Source organism: Mugil cephalus, chromosome 3 (genome assembly GCF_022458985.1).
Source record: "Mugil cephalus isolate CIBA_MC_2020 chromosome 3, CIBA_Mcephalus_1.1, whole genome shotgun sequence".
NCBI classification, from domain to species: Eukaryota; Metazoa; Chordata; class Actinopteri; order Mugiliformes; family Mugilidae; genus Mugil; species Mugil cephalus.
The window spans coordinates 16,749,959-16,759,519 of NC_061772.1; the positions used below are offsets into that span (position 1 = coordinate 16,749,959).

Below are 9,561 nucleotides of genomic sequence, written 5' to 3' on the forward strand. Positions count from 1 at the left end.
TCACCAATGCCAATAACAATACACATTCTTCTGGCTGCCCGGCTGAGCTAAATCCAGAAGCTTATTTGGCAACAACTATGAAAATAATCCACAGCCTAACATTTATCCAAACCCTGACCCTTACTTGACACAATGAGGTTAACACTGGAGTCAAATTAATACGCAGGGAGGGGCCGGTGTATCCGAAATGGTCAGTGCATTCTTACGTTCCCAGGAGACTCACGGAGGAGCTCTGCAGAAACTTGAGACGGGTGGCTTTATTTTCCTCTGACGCCGACCCCAGGATGGTCTGGACATCAGCGAGAATAGCGGATGATCTCTGTGTGCCACTGACGAACATGTGAGCAAAAGATGGAGCGGCTTGTATTGGTAGACGAGTTGGAGGTGAGAAAAAAGAATGAACACACCTTTGAAAAGTGTAGTTATGTAACAACAGCAAATTTCTACAAAAATGGTTAATAGGCTTCTCACTAGGTGCTGGACGAGAAGATCATCTTTCACCAGGTTCCCACAGCTGAACATAGACTATTCTAGTTAATGCAAATCTAGCTGTACTTCTAAAAATAATACACAATCACAGCAGTTACTGCGTACTCTCTACTAAAGCATCCCTAGCATTAAAGGCACTTTACAGGCAGTGTAGCAGGACTACTACTAAGACAATGTTGGCAGGAAAACAAACACACTAACCCTCAGTTACTGGCAAAGAATATGATCCCTGCTTCCTCAATGACTAACCATTTTTTAGATCTTGTATAACTCGCAGTGGTGCATCACTTCTACAGTATAGGTATTGTATAGCTGCCTGACATATACCCCCCCCCCGTAACTGTCTAAGATGTGTCAGCAACACAGGCTGCAACTCCTGTGACTGGTCAGGAAGACGTTTCCTCGTGTGCATCTCTCAGCGGCCGAACACGGATAGAAAATTCTCTCTTGTTCAGCCTCCCACACGCCATCCACTCAGATGTCTTCTCCATTTTTTTGTCGTGCTGTGATTTCCAGAAAAAGTAGCCATTGTTAACATTTAATTAACTTGAATGTGAGTCGCCCACTTTGAGTCACCATTGTCTGAAACACACTGAGAAACTCGGTACGACTGACTAGTCACTTGCTAACGTGAATGCGGAATAATTGCAGAGCGAAGTCGACGCACCAGTGCAGAGTTCTAAATGCTTTCACCAGCACAGTCCCCTATGTCATCGGCTTTGTGTAGGCCAGTTGTGGGAGTAAAAACTCAATTTAACTCACACTATTGCGTGGAGCAAGAAGATAAAGGCTATTTCCTTGCATTCTTCCGCACTGCAGGTGGTAACTAAAAATACATTCATTTGAGGTTCTTGTGCACCTACGATCTATCCCACTTCTGCCTGATGGTCAGTACATCATCAGCTTGTGGCCCACAGTCAACACCAATCATCTCAACACCGCACATATCTTTCACCAGGAGGAAATACGTTGCTTTTATTAAAAGGTGCCTGAGGGAAATTCCACGCACACAAAAAAAAAGATCAAGTGAAACCTTCCCTAAAAGAAAACAATGTGTTGACGTAGATCTGATTCGGGTCACTTTACTTTTCAGCAATCTGTGTGACGTCATTAAAGCAGAAGAGTTTACGGCGACTTTGAAGTGCGTCTGATGACTCGACTGCACAAATCTACCCTGGAGAGCGCAGGGTGGCAGATGAAAAGAGGAAGCTCTGGAACCTCCCTGCTGAGACGGGATTTATCGTCATTATCATCACCATCACCATCACAAGTGATTCATCCTGTATTCTCTTCATACCAGTCACAATAACTGGAGCAGACTTTAATGTATCTATAAATGGAAAAAAAAACAAACGCACACAAAACTACAGCCTAACTGCAGTTCCTCTTTACGTCCCTGTATTGGCCTAAATATGAACCAGGACACAGGTGTTGAGCCCAGGAAGACAGACTGATCAGACAGTTTTTAATAACCAGAGGGAAGTCTCAAATAGAAAGGACGTGTTGGCAACACAACTTTGTCACAGTCCATTTCCTGCTGATGGTGAACTTGTGCCCAGGGTTCAGGTGGCAGATTGATTTTTTTAGTTATGTGAAACAGAGTGTATGTGACCGAGCACAACACTGTGTTGACAAATTACACCACACAACACAAGATGTAGATAAAACACTATCTATTTTATGAGAGGGAGATATGCGCTATACATCACGACCGACCTAGTTGATTTTTCTGGGCATTCAAATGAGTTAGTAGGTAAAAATAAACAGATGGTTAGGCTAAACCACTCGGGGGGCAAGATACAGAGAAAATAACTCGTAATAAAAGGGTTAGGACTTTGAAATAAACTTCATAACAATATAAAACATTTATCTCATGTAATTAAAAGGTTTATAGCTGTAAATCTACCAACCCAAGTCAAGCTTGTGCACATGCATGTAAAGGTTGGGTGTAAATACAATACACTTCAGCTAAGTCAAAAGTCTGAACTGGTCTGAATCACAGTGATAGTCCAGTGACAAAGCCTTCATTTCCACACGCTGACAGGTACAAGCTTGAAATCTTACTGACCCTTATTCAGGCCCATACCCACACGTAACTGCCATTGTAATGAAAAAAATTTACCTGCATAAAATATTTTCCCTCTATTTTAAATACAGGCAAGACAAAAGCTCTTCAAACCTGAAATTTCCCAAGACAAAAGCTAGTTTTCCAAACTAAATGTCTCAGGGCCATAATCAAATTTTGTCTTATCAGTCCAGTGGTGCTAATGTTAAACAGACTTGGTCAAAGTACAGTCTAGTACAATGGCTGAGGCTACTCGTGCCGTAACTAGTAACCAATTAATCAGAAACGATCAGATGCCAATGGGATTCTATCTCAACAGATCACAGCGGCTGGTCATTGTGGTTTGTTTCAATGTAATTAATCGGAGCGCTACATCACAAAGTTAGAGCAAAGAATGAAAATCTCCCCAGCTGCTCAAAGGGAAACCAAGGCTCATTTGGTCAAAATCAACTGGATATGTGAAAGGTATAATTTAAGGCACACCACAGCACAAGCAGCTTATTAGCACCAGCAGGTCCAGTGCTCATGGAGGTCATTAGTGTTTTGGAAACACCCAGAATCCACTATACAGTCAAAATGTTGAACACAAAACGGGGGATAATGGATTTAAAGGACCAGTGTGTAAACTACAGACTACAGCCAAAAACCAGCTCTTCATTTCAGAGCATGTAAGAGAGATCGGTACTGAGGCCGATCCAAGCAAAGCTACACCAAAAACACATCTTTGTAGCTTTAAAAAGCCTTCATCCTCTCCTGCTTCTGTTTTAGCTGGCGAGTGGCAAAGCTGCCAAAAGCAAAACGAATAAGAAGGCAACTTCGTCTTCTGTATGTTTCAGCGGAGGGAGACTAGCGCAAAGGTAGCCTAGAATAAATAAACGCTGAACATTACGTTAAACCGTTTCCTAGAGACAGACAGGGTTAGGGACTTGTTGGACACGGTGGTGTTGGATGACCAGCCCATTTCTGGAGTAGAAAACACACATTTGCACTATTTGAGCTTCTGGAGCCAAGGATTCTCTTCTATTCCAGCTGCACGGTGCATACGTGATCTGGGAGAATTGAAAGAAGATCAGATCAGGACTCGGATCGGTTGATATTGGATATTAAAACATATGTAACAGATCAGGGGGTCAAAAGAAACTTTACAACTCACCCTCCTCTAGAGTAAAGCTGGGTATCGCCAATAATTTTGTGATTAGATGTAATTCAGATTCACCCAATTTGATTCATTTAGAGATGTTTTAGTTTCAAAAGTACTTTCGAAGTAGACCACTGATCCGAGTCCTCATCCAATCTTACTTGAATGCTCCTAGATCACTGGAATAGCGCCGTCAAAGCTAACGTAGGGTAGACTGCAGCTTGGTTCCAGAAATTCAAACACTTTTCAAAATATCCCATCCTTTAAAAAGGATGTATTCTCTATTCCAGAACAGGGTTGACCATCCAGCACCATAAAACTACGTACCACATGCTGAACAGCTCCATGAGGTAGCTCTCAGAATACGAGTGGGATGATTAGTAAAGGGTGAGGCGATAACAAAGATGGTGACTCTGCAGTTTCAGGTGATTTATTTCTCGGACCCAGAGAATTTCTTATCATGCCATTTCTAAATGATCACCTCCGGTAACAAAATATAGTTATGCGGGTAATAAAACATTCCTGCTGCAGGTTAGTGGAACTGATTGGGGTTGTCATCAGGCTCCTTTATGACACAGCATTGCTTATTAAATGTACAGCATGCTATGACACAGATAATATGATGTGTTCACAATCAAATAGTGCCAATATAGAGAGTCAGGACATTTGCAATGTGTTCAAAACAGCCTCTTATCTTTGCTACCACAGCTCCATAAGCAACAAGACATTGAAAATAAACACAGAAATGCTAAAATGCTGGGATATCATTATCCTTTTGTCAAGCACTTCTCAGTAGGAAATCTCCAGGGCCTGTGGGCGTAGTGAAAGACTGAGGCATGTGTCAGGCCTGCAGCTCTCCTCATTGCCTACATTGTGCAGCTAGCCAGCAGGCGTGGCGGGAGAAGGCTCCCGGACGTCAAGGAGCTGTCAAGCCGCTGCCCAGATGGAGAGACCTCGCCGAGTTTGCACGCAAGATGGCAGCCACAATGCCGCTATTCTGCTGGGCAGCATGATCGCTAAGAAGGAGGGGGTGAGGAAGGGGGGCTCGTAACACAACTCAGCAGGTGCTGGACTGGAGAAAAAAAGATACAACATAATAGGATTTTTTTTTTCTCAAGGGTAAAGGTTTTCTAATTTATTTTTATGAATATTTTCAGTCTGTTTTCTAATAACAGGCAGGCTAAGATTGGTAAATACCCTCCACACTGCAAATGTGATAGATTTGAAACATGCTGTTTATTGAAAGATTTGTCAACAAACAACAATAGAAGCTGCAATAACTAAGGATAGGTAATTTATTTGGACGGAAGTAAAAAGCTAAGTTTGAACGGATGATCACTTTGCCCTATTTGTTTCCCACTTCTGACATTTGATGTTATTGAATGAGTTGATTAACCAAAACCGAAAATTTGCAGAGAAACTGGAAATGAACATAATCGCGAGATGCTCCCCTAATACATGTGCGATTGTATTTGCTTTTATACATGAGCGGGCAATCTATTATTATCCTGAACAGAAAACAGACACAAAGAAAGTCATGCTTGGCGACAACATCCTGATCACTGACCAGCTGACGCGAGGAAGTTGTTGAACACCTCGCAAGCAGATGTGCGCTGCTGTGTTGTATGTTACACCTATTCAGTGTCTATGGTGGGCAAAATGATTGAAAAAAGAGGAAGCAGTGCAGGTGCAGTGCAGATCTGTTGCCAGTTTCACTTTCTATCACTCATCCTATACTAATGAACTGAAGCACGTACTGATGCTTTGCATCTTGCATGGTCTGCTATAAGAATGCCTTACTCAGAATGTGCAAATACCTTATCAGATACCACACTAAAATAAACTAAACATGCATGTGTGGAAACCCACATGTGCTACTGTCGACTCTTTTGCACTTGTTTTTTTTAGCTACTGAAACAGCTTGCCTAAATGCACACTCCCATGAACTAAATAAATTTATTTTTCATTTATATATGCAGAGTGACGTGATTCACACGGTGGCACCATCTGTTGACGTCCTGTTTAACATGTGTGTCAGTATACGGTTAACCTACCTCTGCACTAAATTAGTGCACCACAACAAATTCTACCACAGTTGTTGCAGACAGTGAGCATCGGAGAGGGGAGTCGGGATGGGTGGGTGGGTGGGGGGGTAAATCGAGCTAAACGCAGCTATTGTGTTGAGGTCAGCAGGGCATTGGACGCGCTTCAAATGTCCAATGAGATGGTCAGTGTACAGACAGAGGAGCCATTACTTCCCTGCCGATCACATAAGCCAGGCTCAAAGCTTAACATGAGACAGTAGCACCACTCGGTTCCTTGCAGATTTTCGGACAGATCTGACAGCGCTCGCCGCTAAATAGCACAAAGCCGACACGTTTCCGGGCCCTGAGACTTGTGCTGTCATCTTTGGTCCACGTCAAGCGACATCTCGATTAGACTACTCTGATGTAGTAGCCGTCAGTCAGTCAGTCAGTCAGTGAAATGGTGAGAGAAATACTGACAAGACAAGACATGGGAGGAGACAACTAAGTGTGGGCATCTAAGAGGGCTCTGCCACATTATTAGCTGGGTCTGACCTGCACAGTCTCGCTTCATAAACCAGAGGCAGTTCAGAGCTCTGGTAATTTACAGCGCTGTTATGGCATCATTATTCCCACATACAAATTACATTTGGCGGCAGATTAGCATCGGCAGACAAAGCACATGGATTCCTTGATGTTGTTGCTGTCCGGTTCACCAGATTCCTCTGGGGATGATGCATGTCAAGCCCTCACGACCCCACCTCACTCCAAACAATTCTGGAAACAGGTCTCTCTAATAGAAAACTCTTAAGTTCTCCTGCTGCTTCATCAGGACTCATTTTAGCAGCATCGGAGTTAAAAGCAGGTGGGCAAGTATGTGGGTGCAAACAAAGGACATCTATTATTACAACTATTTTTATTATTGTTTTGATTTTATTGAGTCATCTTTAAGCATTATATATAATAATACTGGTGTAAAAACAGAGTTCTGTAATCCATTATAGTACGAACATGCAAGCAATCCGGAAACCAGCAAATTGTGCACTGTGACCATCTATTCAATCAGTCAGTCTTTTTTTTGGCCAGGGCTGCTACTCAAAAAATAATGCACAAGCTAATCCCAGGTCAAACCTGCTGAGGCAATCAGCTATTAAAACAGGCAACAAGATTTGAACTGATGATATTCCAGATTTGGAGCCACCACAGCGATGTGATATGTCAGAAAACAAGCATGGGTACAGAGATAATACGCTAATCATGAGATTTGTTCCCTGACAACTACCCAGGAGTAAGATCAGAGCTGATTAGATTCACTACAATGCAGAACAGTCGGTCTTCACCTAAACGACACCACGGAGAGCCACAATAGACTCCAGACACTACACTGCTTTTGTCGGTCGTGCCATGGCTTGCAAAGGTATGTGCATTTCAACATGTCAGACAGTTACCTTGAAGGCCCGAGTGAGGATCTAATAAACAACGGTGAAAGCTGCAGGGACAGCGGGACACATGCTGGTGTGCTTTAACTACATGTAGCACGGAATAAAACGCTGTTGAAAACCTTTGTGATCGACGCGTCCGCTTTGTTTACATGTCCTTGAGCAAGGCACTTGAGCTCTACCGCTTCAAGGATGGGGTTCTGTAGCTTAACCTGGTGTCTTGCCTCCCCGTGAAGCTAAGAGGAAAAAAAAAAAAAAAAAAAAACAACATAACCCATTTCCCTGTGGGATAAACAGAGCATCTCAGGTATCTCACTACAGTGTTACAATTATTTGGCGTTACTAACAGGACAAATCCGTAGTACCATATTTATACACTTACTTAAAGTGGAATGCATTCCCCTAAAACTATTGCTGGCTAAGACTGTAATGGTGGGTGACATGTTAAATCACGACCTGTGGAGAGACACGGATCAATGTTTCCTCAAACCAAGGGGCTGAACCTCCCTCGATCACCGTGTCCATTATCGGACAGAGCAGTTCTCTCCTATTCGTCGTCCTGATTTCTCAGCGAAAACAAACCAAAAAAAGCTAAATATCACAAAGCGCTATCACAGTATTTGCCTAAGTCTAATTAGACAAGGCTATTGCTCCAGCTACACGCTATGTGATTCTCATATACAGTTAGTGTCAGTTCAGTTTGCATAAACTCAAATGGGCGCATCCGCCTGCAAAACAATGAGACAAGGATTCTTGTTTACTGGTTTTGTGTTTCCCTGCCTACAGTACCGGAGCAGAGTGTATGAACACATTTGACAGCCACTAGAAAGGGCCAGTACCACAAGACGTAGATGGGAGCAAAGTGTCCGATTATGGAACCGGGGCAAAGGGGGGAAAAAAAGGGGGTGACTCGGAGGTTTTTGGGCACAGCCGCAAAACCGCCCACAAGATGAACCCGGGAGTAGGTAGGATAAATGCTGACGGCTGTCTTGTTCCATTGATGCGTTTTCTCTCTTCTGCTGCCAGATCTTCTGCTTGTACTGGGAGGCAGACAAGAAGGCTAAAATCTGGCAAGACCTAGCATGACGTTAAACTGCGTCCGATAACGGATCTACTGCTCGTTAACTAGCGGCTAACAGGTTTAGCCGCGCACGGCGGCTCACGGTCACAACAAAACACCATACTGCCGCTAAATGTGAACGTAAAGTAGACCCGAAACCAAAAACTGGACACGAGACCCGGTAATGGCATCCCCTGGCTAGCCCTTACCTCCATAGCCCCCCTCTGTGCTAAAACGTTGCAGCAGCAGCAGTGGCAGCAACAAACCGGAGACAAAACAAGTCAATGCGCTGTGGCCAACTCACCCAAAAAAGATACCCGACCAGATGTTGCTGCAAATTAGCGATGAAGGCCCATTAGGATGAGTTCTGCGGTCGGGGGGCATCCAGTTGTTGGCCGTGTTAACGTTAGACAATCCCAAACGTGGCTTTTCTGTGACGGTAGTCTGCGCTCTGTCCGCATAAGTGTGTGTTTGAGCTCAGCGAGGAAGAGGAGGAGGAGGGAGGCCTGCCGCTGGAAGGAAATGGTCTCCGCTCCGTCAGAGCATGCGCGGGGGGAATGGCTGGCCGTCCGCAGGTGGACGGTCTGAGAGCACAACCACGTGGTCAACAGGTGGCACTGTCATTCGATGGCACACTTCGTACAGTAGCATTTTATTCCCCTTGAGCTTTATCGCCACGTTTCACACCGGCCGAAGCCATAGCATGTCGTACTATTACAGGATGGTTATGTTGCAATATGCCAATTAGAGCTGTGATTTACTCTGATCAACTCTGCCCTCTGCTGACCCCTACCCGCCAATCCACTCACATCACTCAGTTCCTCATTCCCTCTCAAACTAAAGACTGTTACCTCTGCACCACTAGACTGGTCCTGCACACGCACACTTTAAACAATTAGTTTGCACAGTACTGCCAAAAATCGCACTAGATTAGTAAGACTGGGTAGCTACTGCTTATTATTTACGCATGGCTTAATACTCACGTTATCTGTATTTTATATAACCTAATTTATCATCCATCCACTTCTAGTGTAAATTATAGTTTACTTACATGTTCATTACCTCTATCAATTATTGTGTATGTCTTGCTCACTCACCTGTATATATGTACATCTGTTGTCACCTGTAAATATTGTTCATAGGCTATAAAAAAACACATGTACTGTGCCATTTATAGGCTACACTATTCATGCTGCCTGCACTTATTGCTTATTGCACATCTGGTTAGATACTAAACTGCATTTCGTTTCTCTGTACCTGTACACGTGCAAAAACAATAAAGCTGAATCTAATCTAATATTACCAAAGCCACTTGTTGACTAAGTTCATTGTGAACTTCCACTTCG

General features: G+C 43.6%; 1 protein-coding gene across 1 annotated transcript in view; it reads right to left on the reverse strand.

Moving 5' to 3' along the window:
- LOC125005792 (tyrosine-protein kinase CSK) overlaps positions 1–8,729 on the reverse strand; it is a 41,619-nt gene extending 32,890 nt beyond the window's left edge. The window contains exon 1 of the mRNA XM_047581361.1: positions 8,520–8,729. The gene's annotated coding sequence lies outside the window, so the exon portion shown is untranslated. The remainder of the gene's footprint in view (positions 1–8,519) is intronic.
- Between the last annotated feature and the right edge of the window lie 832 nt (positions 8,730–9,561).